At 42.6% G+C, this 8,230-nt stretch overlaps 1 protein-coding gene across 1 annotated transcript in view; it reads left to right on the forward strand.

The window, feature by feature from the left end:
- Positions 1-1,410: 1,410 nt before the first annotated feature.
- CASP8AP2 (caspase 8 associated protein 2) overlaps positions 1,411-8,230 on the forward strand; it is a 31,271-nt gene continuing 24,451 nt past the window's right edge. Inside the window, exon 1 of the mRNA XM_012638192.1 lies at positions 1,411-1,443. The gene's annotated coding sequence lies outside the window, so the exon portion shown is untranslated. The remainder of the gene's footprint in view (positions 1,444-8,230) is intronic.

The raw sequence follows: 8,230 nt of genomic DNA on the forward strand, positions 1-8,230 counted from the left end.
ATTTTTCCTTATATTTTAAATCACCTCTAGATTACTTATAATACCTAATACAATGTAAATGCTATTTAAATAATTGTTATACTGTATTGTTTTTTATTTTTATTATTTTTTAATGTTGTATTGTTATTTTATTTTATTTTTTTTTAGTATTTCCAATCTATGGCTGGTTGAGTCTGCCAGATGCAGATCTCCCATCCCGAGGACGACCATATATGGCCCTTCAAGGCACTTCTCCCCAGCCTTACCTCCTACTTTATGCTCCAGCAAAAATGGACGCCTTGTGGTTGCCTTGCACACCCTCTACTCCTTCCAGTCTCCTCTACCTGGAATTGCTGGTCTAACTTCTCCACAAAAGCGAAGGTGGACGGGCCCCTTTTGGAAAATTTAAAGATAGTAATAAGATGATATGAAGTTGTTAGACTTAAATGGGGCTGTGCTAGATGGCTCACACCTGTAATCCTAGCACTTTGGGAGGCCGAGGTAGGAGGATTGCTTGAGGCCAGGAGTTCTAGACCAGCCTGAGCAAAAGCAAGACCCGTCTCTACAAAAAATAGAAAAATTATCCAGGCGTGGTGGCGCGCGCCTGTAGTCCCAGATACTTGGGAAACTGACGCAGGAGGATCACTTGAGTCCCGGATTTTGAGGTTGCAGGGAGCTATGACGATGACACTGTACTCTAGCCTGAGCGACAGAGTGAAATCCTGTCTCACAGAGAGAAAGGACTAAAATGGACAAACAAGAGGAAACTGGGATTAAGATAGGCGGACTCTAGAAGTGCCGAGGAAGGTGGCTTTGTTTTACTTCCTCACAAATAAATGGCGCAGGCCATGCTCCTGAAGCCAGATCTACCAGTTCCCTCTTTGCACAGGTTCTGTAAGACAATTCAGGTATTCCATCCTCTAAAAAGCTCTCCTCTCTCCCACCGCACTATACTAGGATCTCCCCGAAGCTCCCACACCCTGAGTTGTTTGCCCTTCATCCAGGAAAGCAGAGGGTAGAGAACAAGTTTATTCATCATAATCGAGCCTAGCACTATGTCTAGCACGCAGCCTACATTCAACAGAACGTAAGGAATAAAGGACTAAATAAATGTCAGACTTCTCAGAGCGTACTTTCCCTTTCATTAAAGAGCTTCTCCCAGACCCCGCCCCTACCTCAGTGAAGCCCCGCCCCGTTGCCTCGCTGCCACCTTACACCCCGCCCCTTTCACTTTAGATGCGCAGGAGACTACGGAAGTTTGGCGCCAACCGTGTTATTTTTTTTTTCCCTTCCAAAGGCGGGAACTAGTTATCAGCGCCAAGACGTGCGTTGCGTCTGATCTGATTGGTCATAGGCGCTCAGTCCCGCCTCCGCGTCCTGACTGAGCTCTGGTATTGGTGGAGATGCCAGGGAGACCTCGGTGTCGAGAAAGGAACCCGGGCTGTCTTGGGCCCCGCAGGGCGGGTAAGTTGCTCTGGGGGCCAAGTCCCCGCAGGGCTGCAAGGGAAGAGGCTGCATGGCGTGGTAGTTCCCCAAGCTAAGGCCAGCGGAGCCCGGGAAGCCAGAGAGTCGGAGGGAATCAGTTTAGAGCGGCCAAGTCGGCGGGGGAAGGGCCGCGAGTGACGTACGGGGGGCCGCAGGTAGCCTCGTTCTCGCCGCCCCGGGTGCAGCGTCTGGGCTTGCACCCGGTGTCCCTCTGTGGTTCCTCGAAAGGGTCCAGGCAGGGCCTGGGGGCTAACGTACCTAGAAATTGCCCTTCCGACCGCTCGTCCTGCCCCTCCCCCCCCAAGCCGAATCTCGCCTTGGAATATATTCTCCAATGCTTTTGGTTGGGGTTCCGTGGACAAATGGGTTTTCCTGAGTGTCAAGTGATCATTGATGTTGGTTTTTTCCGAAAGTGTTATGGCTGAGAAGTTGTTTATCTTGAGCTCTGCAGCGCCTAGAGCCATCCCTGACACATAGTAGGCCCTAGCTCAGACGTGGATGTAGAATTCGCAGAATCCCCTGATTTGTGCTTCAGGGATCAGGTTGTCTTTGATTCTTCGACTCTTCCCTGGTCTTTTCCATTCTCCACAGCTCCAGCACCCAACCCCCGCCTCTCCTCAAGGCCCTTCCCCTATCTCCCTCTGCGCCTCTTTGATTGGAGGAGGACAGAGGCTTTCAGGGCAAGAATCCTCTCATCTCTCCCTACCCCCAATTATCTTCTAATGTTTCCTGCTGTTTTATAAGAGATGGCCCCCTTTCAAAAAAACATTTATACTCTAATGGATATTCTTGGTTTTGATCTTCTTGCTTTAGAGACAGACCTGGGGGTCTAATCCTAGCTCTGGCATTTACCAGCTGTTTGTCTTGGGCGAATTTCTTAATTGTCTGTATCTATTTCCTCATCTGTAAAATGGGAAAAAGAATAGTATGGACCTCCTAGGACTTTGGGGAGGATTTAAAGTAAATTAATAATGTATTTGGAGCATTTAGGTCAGTCCCTGGCACATAGTAAGTGTGCAATATGTGGTAGCTTTTGTTAGTTTTTGCCCCTCACATATTCTGGGATGTTGCTGTATTAGTTTGCTTTTCCTATGAGCCCCAAAATACAGACTCTGTCTCCCCTGCCTTTTTCTTGTTTTTCTCTACAAATGCTTGTTTCTTTCTTTCAATTTATAAAGAATAAACTTCCTTCAGAGTGCTTTTTAAGACATTGTCCTATCATCAAAGGCTAGTGATCTTTCTTTTATCTACTTTGCTTTCACATCTGAATCCATTAGAATTGTTCTGAAAAAGATTATGTATTAGTGAGCTTGCAACTCTTAAATCATTATGGCTCTCAACTTAAAAAATGTTGCCTCTGTACTTTTCACAGGTGCATCACTCCTATCAGTAGCAATTGTCATTAGATATTGAGATCCTCAAATGGGGGAAGGTGAGAGAGCAAGTGTGAAAAAGTCCCTCTTCGGAAGAGATTCTGATACATTCTTCCTCTTCCTGTCCCTTCTTCCTTTCTTTCCAGGCGAATTATTGTCCTTTGTGTTTTCAAGAGTGTAATCTCAACTATTACCAAGATGCCAATGAGTCCCAAATCATAATACCTACTACATCTTCTGTGTGACATACTATTTCCGGCTCTCTGTTAGACATTTTAATCTGGATGTCCTACAGATAACTAAACATGTTTTCTTTGGTTCTCCGCTGCAGTTAAAAGTGTGACTGTCCACCTTATTGTCTAAGCTAGAAACTTCAGAGTTGGGAATTTCATTAATTTAACAGATATTCTTTTATTACTTACCAACCTGCTAGGCCCTGTGCTGAGAGCTGGGGAACAGAACAGAGATGATCCTGGTCTTCATGGAGCTTACAGTCCAGTGGGTGAGATGAACATTTCTCCTAGACTCCCACAAAAATGTAATCATGAAGTGTGAGAAGAGGTTGTGTTGGGAAAGAATCTATAACAGGGCCTGACCTAGTGGGGAGAGGGAGTGGCCAGGGGAGGCTTAAAATTACTTAAGCCAAAATACCAAAGAAGAGTTAAGTGAAGGTAGAGAAGCATTGAGGAAAGAGCACTTCCTGCAGCAGCCCTGTGGTGGGATGGAACAAACAGCAGGTTCAGGAGCTAAAAGAAGGCCAGTATGATCAGAGCAAAGACTGCTGGGGAATGGGGGACAGTGATGCAAACAGACACTGGTAGGGTGGGCAGAGGCCAGGTCATGCAGGCTTTGTACACAGAATTGTGACAAAATTTGTCTTATACCCTATGATCAGCAAGGAATCACTGAAGGGTTTTTAAGCAGAGGAAGGAACATGATCAGATTTGCATTTTGAAAAGACAACTCAGGCTGTGGTGTAAAGAACAATTTGAAATGGGGAAGAGTGGACATTTGAGTACACTTTCCATTGAATTTTGTTGATCTACCACAGAAACCTCTCAGATCTGTTCCTTATCTTTATTTCCACTATTCATAACTTAGCATGAACGCTCACTGTTTCCTCCTCTGTTTTAAAAACCTATTCCATCTCCCTTGCCATTAATATTTTCCATTCTCTTGTTTTAAATTTCTGAAATGCAGATTTGATCATGGTATTTCTCTGCTTTGAAAACCTTCAGTGGTTTCCCCCATTCCCTACTAGATGAAGTCCAAGGATCTTTTTCATATAGTACATCTTCTGACTTTTTAAAACATCATTTCTCACATTTTCATTTTGCCTTCAACACATTCTGATCTTCACACCTGGACTTGCTTGTGAACTCATAGGTAGATGTGGTGGGAAACAGATGTGGAGAGATGGTTTCAGGAAGTATGTTTGCAAATAGGATCTCAATTTAATTGAAACTTGGGAATTTGAAAACTTTGGGATAGTGAATAACAGCGATAGAAAGGTAAACACCAGTGTATGTCAAGGTAAGGAGTTTGTTCTGTATTCACCAGACATTGGGAAGTAATGGAAAGTTTTTGAGTTGGAAGCGGTATGAGCAGGATTATTACAGAAGAACTAACCAAATAGTTGTGTGTAGCATGTATTTGGAGTAGGGAGATAATTAGGTAGCTATAGTGGGAACCTGAAACATTGAGATGGCAAGAATGGGGGTAAATGGGAGAAACATTTTGGAGGTAGCATCAGTAGTCTATTAGGGTATGTTAGTGCTACTTCAAGAAATAGAGGTGGTAGGAGTTGAGCAGTGTTGATGGAAAGATGATTTCCTTTTGTTCTGGACTTGGTGAGTTTGTACATACAGGAATGTGTTCATTACCTTCAGCATCTTGTTGCCAGCAGTTGGTTTGTATTTTAGTTCAAGCAGTTGCTAATTTTCAAGTACTCCGAGGAGATAGTAGGGGAGTCTATCTGATCTATTACCCCAACTTTTTATGGTGGTATTTGCTCTTTATCCCTTACCCTCTTGTTTTCGCCCATCAACCATTTATTTTTTATTTTAAACTTTCTTGAGAGATACAGTCTTGCTGTCTCCCTGGCTGATGTGCAGTGGTGCAATCATAGTTCACTGCAGCCTCAAACTCCTGGGCTCAGGTGGTCCTCATCCCTCAGCCTCCTGAGTAGCTAGGACTGCAGTTGTACGCCACCAAGCCTGGATAATTTTTAAAATTATTTTTGTAGGGATAGGGTCTTGCTATGTTTCTCAAGCTGGTCTCCACCTCCTGGTCTCAAGCAGTTCTCCCACCTTGGCCTCCCCAAATGCTGGGATTATAGGTGCGAGCCAGTGTGCCTGGCCACCATCAACTATTTAACTATTTAATTTGTGCTTGTGCAGTTGTAGAAAATAAGATACTGATGTCCAGGAGTTCATAACCTTAGGAAAGTATTCAAGTACATTTTTATAAATGCCCAATAGGTATTATAGCTAGTTATATGTTACTAAATTGCAATAACCACAGCCCTGTGAAGTCCTTTAGATGTGAGTTTTTCATGATAAATGAGACTAGTTTTTGAGTGAGGGCCAGTGGGATCCTCTTAGTAGTGAACTATGAGCTTCACGTAATGAACTTAGACATATATTTTGGCTAGTTGAGTCTTTTTGGGTTTGATTTCCTTGTTTAGTCAGCAAACATTTATTTTCATGTATGTATATTAAGTACTGGGAATACAGAGATTTATAAAACTTGATCCCTGCCTTCAAATTGCTCATGGTCTAACTGCTATCCAGTAAAGTATCTTCTAGCCACATATGACTATTTAACTTCAAATTAATTAAAATTAAAAATCAGTTCATCAGTGGGGTAGGCCAAATAATGGCCCCCCAAGAATGCCCATATCCTAATACCTAGTACCTGTGAATATCTTACCTTACATGGCAAAAGGGACTTTGCAAATATAATTAAGTTAAGGATTTTGAAATAGTAGAGTATCTTGGATTATCCAGGTCGTCCCAGTGTACTCCCAAGAGTCCTTATGGGAGGCAGGCAGAAGGGCAAAAGTTAAAAAAGTCAATGTGATGACAGAAGCACAGAGAGAGAGAGAGAGAGAGAGAGAGAAGCAAACATGACTATAGAAAGATAGGTCAGAGAGGAAAGAAGATGGTGTGCTGTTGGCTTTGAAGGTGGAGGGAGGAGCCACCAGCCAAGAAATGTAGGCAGCTTCTAGAAGCTGGAAAAGGCAAAGGACAGATTCTTCCCTACAACCCTCAGAAAGAGTACAGCCCTCTCAATGACTTGATTTTAGACCAGTGAGACTCATGATGTCCAGAACTATACGATAATAAATTTGTGTTTCAGCCACTAAGTTTATGGTAATTTGTTAGAGCAGCAATAGGAAACTAATAGATGCAGTCTCACTATGCATACTTCATGTATCAATAGCTGCATGTGGTGCTAGTAGCTACCATATTGGACAGGTGAACATTTTAATCATTATATAAAGTTTTATTGAACAGCACCGGTCTAAAACTGTAGTTCTCAAAGCATCATCTGAGAACTTGTTAGAAATACAAATTCTCAAGCCTCACCCTAGACCTACTGAATCAGAAATGGGAATGGGCCATATTGGTCTTACATTTTAACTTCTCCAAGTGTTCCTAATGCATGCTAAAAGCTAAGAACAACTGGTTTAAAAAGCAAGTGATTGTAGTAGAGGTTGCTAAATGCAATGATATGTGTTCAGTGTGTTGCTAGGAAAAGAGAATGAGGATTACTCTGTAGAAAAGGGTTGCCAGGCGTGGTGGCTTACTCCTGTAATTCTAGCACTGTGGGAAGCTGAGGTGGGAGGATTGCTTGAGGTCAGGCATTTGAGACCAGCCTGAGCAAGAGTGAGACCCCATCTCTACTAAAAATAGAAAACTTAGCTGGGCACAGTGGTGTACACTTGCAGTCCCAGCTACTTGGGAAGCTGAAGCAGGAGGATTATTTCAGCCCAGGAGCTTGAGGTTGTGGTGAGCTATGCCATTTTACTCTAGCTGGGGCGACAGCAAGATTCTGTTCCCCACCTCCAAAAAAGAAAAAAGTCTTCTCTTTTATGGTTGCTGGATTTGGGAAGGGGATGAGCATTCTAGGAAGAAACAGAATGAACAAAGCAAGATATTGTGGAATTGAAGTACATGGTATATTTTAGGAACTGTAAGTGCAGACATTTCTGCTCTCGTGTGATATATGCATTCTTGAGAACCTTAAGTTTTGGCAAAACAGGTTTACGGAAAAATGCAGGCAGAGCACAAACAGGATCAATGATAATTTTCATTAAAGTATTGGTACTATTAAAAAGATGTTAAATTTCTGATAAATGTCTCAATAAGTGTAGGTCTTTCCATCAAGAAAAGAAAAGATGAAGGTAACTTGATGGAAGGAGGAATAAGGAGGGATTAAGGGACATAATACATCAGAGGTTGTAGGTGTAGAGGCAGTGGCAGGTTTTATGTGAAATACTGTGGTGGCAGATTGGACGGCTGCAGCTCATTGTCTTAAGATTGTGTGTTTTTTTTTTTTGCACAAAGAATGAGGAAAACCATGCTTAAGCCCTTGTAAGACAAAAGCCTGTGTCTTTACTGAGGAAAGAGAAAGAAAGGAGAGTGGTTGGCATCTGTGTTAAGGGCACCACACGCAGGACTAAATTCTTTTAGGGCTTGCTGCATTCAGCTTTGGTGCTTTGCATTTAGCTGCTGTTTATTAATGGTAGAAAATTTTAATATCCTGGGAAGAATCCTGTATGGGCCAACATAATTTTTGACGTCATTTACTGACATCATTTCCCTATTTCTCAATAATGTATGAGTTAATTTGCATTATATAGACATGTGCTCTGATGGAACAGAATCTATTGTGGTGGCTTAGTGTAGTAGGTGAGGGGAGCGGTGTGAGATGGAAAAGTAGATAGATAAGCATTTCTGGAAAGTCCTTGAGTTCTATTCTAGGGAAGCTTAACTCAGTTATGTTTTGGTTAGCTCTTGAAGGTTTTTTACCTTCCAGGGAGTGAAACACAGGCTAGATATAAACAGGATTAATTTTGCCTTCAGTGTGGAAAATAAGAGGAAAAAGATTTTGGTAGTATGGAAACTAGAAGACTTTTATAATAATTTAAGTAATCACTACATCTGAAACCACAACAATGATTGTGAGTGGAAGGGAGACATTAAATTTGAGAGACATTTAAAAATAAAATCACAAAGAATTTGTAATTACTTGAAAGTGAGTGTGGAGTTGGCCGGGCGTGGTGGCTCACGCCTGTAATCCTAGCACTTTGGGAGGCCAAGGCGGGCGGATCGTTTGAGCTCAGGAGTTCGAGACCAGCCTGAGCAAGAGTGAGACCCCATCTCTAC

Source organism: Propithecus coquereli, unplaced genomic scaffold (genome assembly GCF_000956105.1).
Source record: "Propithecus coquereli isolate 6110/MARCELLA unplaced genomic scaffold, Pcoq_1.0 Scaffold127, whole genome shotgun sequence".
NCBI lineage: Eukaryota > Metazoa > Chordata > Mammalia > Primates > Indriidae > Propithecus > Propithecus coquereli.